The following is a 4,865-nucleotide window of genomic DNA, read 5'->3' as shown; positions in this document are numbered from 1 at the left end:
AAGAATTATACTAGACTGTACTAGGAAGGAGAGACAGCATTGGTCGTATTTTTTTGTTTTATTAACCGAAAAATCGATTTTCGGTCACTTAGTGACCATCCTGGTGTCATGTGACGTGTAAGATGGCTTAATGACGTCGCTCTAAGCTTGTTGACACCAGTGCCTACCAATTTAAATTGTATATTACAGCACTGAGGATGGTCACTAAGTGACAGAAAATCGATTTTGCGGTTAATAAAACAAAAAATACGACCAATGCTGTCTCTCCTTCCAGGTATATCCATTATCTGGTCGTGGTGCACAGGACACTCCATGGAGTCGCCAATAAATACTAGACTGTGCAACAGAGTTAAAGGATCACTCGTTCTAAACCCCATAGTTGTCTCCAATTCCTACGCAGAAGCTTGAAATTTGGCTGAAACGTCTGTACAATCATTCTCAGTAACTGGTTCCCTGCTCGTGACTCTCGGGCTCGACCACACTTCAAACAGCAAGTTGTTGACTTGCGCGAAAAAAAGGACGGAGCTCAGATGTTCATGTGACGTGTAAGATGGGTTAATGACGTCACATTGGTACCAAATTTCACTATTTTTCTGCTAGATGCCAACGTGGACGTGTCACGCGATCGGAAGGTCGTCCCAGCCCCTCTTACCCGAATTTCAGCCCTTCTTTTGACTCCTCTGCAATGCAGGACAGAACCAAGACCCCCAGCGTTGAAATTACGTGGTTTTCTTATGAGTCATCGAGGAAAACATTTCAGACACACCGCCGCTCAGAATCGACACGCTAGGGCCCCAGGTGGTAGCATACGGGTCTTTCCTTGACCCCTTGATTCCGGTGCAATGAGCAACTAGACGACATTCTTGATAACCTCAGACGCTGGTGACATCCTCGCATCTTTGAATCCTTTCTAAGGACACTGAGGGGCTGCACCCGCATTCAATGTGAGCCCACCACTCTAGAGTGCAGCGCAAACTCAGTTTTTGCGCTCGTGTTCAAGCTGAAACCATCAGTGACCTTTGAAAACCATTCGACGAAATTTGAAAGTGATCAAATAGAGGAAAGGGTGCTTATGATTTTTCTGCCCTCATGTTTCGCGTCCTCCTGTGGCGTGATTGGATTCAAATGTTCAAATGTGTGTGAAATCTTATGGGACTTAGCTACTAAGGTCATCAGTCCCTAAGCTTACACACTACTTAACCTAAATTATCCTACGGACAAGGACACACACCCATGCCCGAGGGAGGACTCGAACCTCCGCCGGGACCAGCCGCACAGTCCATGACTGCAGCGCCTAAGACCGCTCGGCTAATCCCGCGCGGCCGTCATTGTATGTGTACGTGGGGGCGGGGGGGGGGGAGGGTATAAACGCCATCCCCCAGTTCCGTAAAGCTCTCGGTGGCACCCGCCAACCTTTACTGAGAATTTTAAATATTAACCTGTAGAGAGACAACCAACGTGCGGGTAGGCAACTGGAATCTAACGGTGACGGCTTTGGCCACAAATAAGAGAACCGCGTGGTTTAACATTGAGTGTTGCGGAACTGACCTGCACTTCAAAGCCATCGAAAGAAGGGGTAAAATGTAGTGACGAAGGGTTGTGTCGACCTTCCCAACGTGTAACATATCCATTTTGCAGACTATTGTTGAAATTTAGTGCCAATGTGACATCATTGACCCACCTTACCTGTCACAATGATCTTTGAGCTCTTGCCTTTCTTCCGCATGTGTTGACACACTGCTGTTTGAAGCGATAGAAATATCAAACTGCCGCTTCGCAGTGAGACAGTTAAGGGTTTCCGAAAAAGTGATCCTTTAATTCTGTAGCGCAATGTAGTATCAAACATTGGCCTTAATTTGATGAAAAATATCTTAGAAGATACGGTTGGAGCAGAGCATTGGAAGGAGGTGAATCATGGACTACGGGAAAATCAGGAAATATGAGAATCGAAGCGTCTGAGAAGTGTTAGTATAGAAGCATGTTCAGAATTAGGTTGACTGGTAAGTTAGGAAACGAGATTCTCCACAGAACTGAAAGAAGAGGAACATGTTCGATAGTACCTGAGGAAGCTGTAAAGTGTGAAAGCTATAAGGAAAGACACGGAATGGAATATTTCCAAGAAAAAATTGACGACATTGGGTTCAAGTACTATTCTGAGATGAACTGGTTGGAACACGAGAGGAATTCCTGACGGGACGCTTCAAACAAGTCAGAGCAGTGATAATCGAAAAAATAAAATTGGAGCGTATAAGTTTCGTTATGTGGACTAAGCCACGCCACACAGTTATAACTGAATGACACCTGTTAGGGAAGGCAAGATGTCTTTTGTTGGTGTGGACGAATAAATGAACTAGCAGCACCGGAGGGCCTCTACTGGTAACTGGCGCGTTTCGATGGGTAAGTTTCTGTTTTCGTTAGTGCAGAAGACAAATTATTACCCGCAACTGCACTCGTATATCAGTAGTTTTCTTATGATGAACGATGCTGAGTAAGGATGCTGTAGCACATGCAATAAAGTCAGTTTCCCTCACGAGTCTGCCTGTTTGGGTAAGCATAGCATAGCTGAGTGGTGCCTGCGGAATGTAGTGGGCATATATAAAATATATATATATATATATATATATATATATATATATATATATATATATATATATACTCAAATACAAAAATAAAAAAAATACGCACCACAAAGAAATTATCTGAATAGGGCGGAAATTTATATATGTAACGTACGTCTACAGAGAAATGGTTACAGTTTTATTATATTGGATGACATATTCAAGAGAGAGAGCTTCACAAATTGAGGAAGTCAGTAACGCGGTGGTCCCTTACGCGGTGGTCCCTTATGCAAGCAGTTATTCGACTTGCCATTGGTTGCTGCAGTTGTTGGACTTGGCCAAGATATGGCTTGGCAAACACGAAAAAAAGCGGTAGAAACTCTCGAGGAGTTGGGGGTGGGCATTATCTTGCTAAAATGTAAGCTCAGGATAGCTCGTCATGAAGGACAACAAAACGGGGCGTACAATATCGTCGACGTACCGCAGTGGTGTAAGGGTGTCGTGGATGACAAGCAAAGGGGTTCTACTACGAAAAGTAATGGCAACCCAGACCATCACTTCTGGTCATCGGGCCGTATGGCTGGCAACAGTTGGCACTGAATCTCTTTGACAGGAGTAGGATTGTTTTCAATGATGAGTCCCGCTTCGAAGTGAGCCCCGATGACCAGCAGAGACGTGTCTGCCTTACAACACACGTTTACGTCGACGATATTCTATGCCCCGTTTTGTTACCTTTTGTGGCAAGCCATCCTGGGCTTACATTTCTGCAAGATAATGCAAGATAATGCCCGACCGCACATGGCGATAGTTTCCAGCGCTTGTCTTCGTGCTTGCCCAACCCCACCTTGGCGAACAAGGTCGTTGGATTTCTGCTCAACATAGAACATTTAGAGCACTACGGACGCCGCCCTCCAAGTAGCCCTACACTTTGACGATCTAACGCGCCAGTTGCATGGAATTTGGCAATATATCCATCAGGAATACATCCAACACTATCAAGCCGAATAACTGCTTGAATAAGTACCACAGATGGACCAATGCTTTACTGAGTTGACCAATTTGTGAAGCTGTCTCTCTTTAATAAATCATACAGATTTTCCGAAATTTTAATCATTTGTTTCTTTGTACATGCACGTCAGATGTATCAATTTCGATCGCACTTCGTGGTGTGTCTTTTTGTGTGTGATTGTATTTTAAAATGGCTTGCGTTTCCTGTGTGGCGGAACCGGTTTATAGTATTTCGTGACTTTAGTTACTTATAAATGATATTTCACGTACATCAAAAAAATATAAAACGATTTACCTATTGTCAGCGTAACAATTCGTTTGATGTCAGAAATGATTATCATTTTCAATAATAAATACCAACACATTTTTTATACCAGCTACTAGTAAACTCCGCTGTAAGTTACTAGCGGTAACGGCTGCGCTCCTAATTGCGGAGCTGAAAATTAACACTTAAAAATATTAATTAGATTTGATTACAACTGAAATAAATACAAATCCACGTCTAGACAATAGCGACTCTATTCTTCAAATAATAATTAACAATATATAATTACAGGTTTTCTCTTTACAGACCTCACACGTCTCACGTCCGAACAGTTCATCGGTTAGCACAGGAGGAACAACCACAGTTATCACAGATAACAAAAAAAAAAAAAAAAATTATAATTGTCGTTGTCCAAGAGTGTAGTTTTCTGATAATAATTTTAATTCACACAGAAATTAAATTATTACAGAAATAATGAAATAATTATCATCATTTTTACACGATACAGTCTTTTTATACATAATATTGATAATATTGCTTGAAGTTTGTGCACTTAGTTCATTTTAACATCTCGTGGCTAGAACATATTATCGTGGGTATTACACCTGATATAAAAGAAGATCTTCAGTTCCTTACTTCACCTTCTTAAGGGCTGGCTTTTTTTTTTTTACTTTCTAAAGCATCCATGTTTTCCCTCAGGGTTCAAGCTATCTCAACACCAAATTACTTCGAAATCAGTTCAGCATTTTAACTGTGGAAATGTAGCAGACAGTTATTTTCATATTTAATAAAATTAGTATGGAAGTATGGATGAAATACATAGAGGAGTGTATAGGTATTGTTGAATCTTATTACGTAGGACATTTTCTCAAATATGAAAAGTTCAAAAGTAAAAGAGTGAATAGCAATTCAGAGAGTAATTATTTTTCAATATGTGGCGTTATATTCTTCAGATCAGCAAATATCTTCTTCTACACACATTCTAATGTTGCCTATGTTATTCCTCAACATTCAGCACTCCATACCAAATTTCA

This window comes from Schistocerca nitens, chromosome 8, assembly GCF_023898315.1.
Source record: "Schistocerca nitens isolate TAMUIC-IGC-003100 chromosome 8, iqSchNite1.1, whole genome shotgun sequence".
Classification (NCBI taxonomy): Eukaryota; Metazoa; Arthropoda; class Insecta; order Orthoptera; family Acrididae; genus Schistocerca; species Schistocerca nitens.
The sequence above is the reverse complement of the archived record's forward strand: the minus strand, read 5'-3'. Positions refer to the sequence as shown.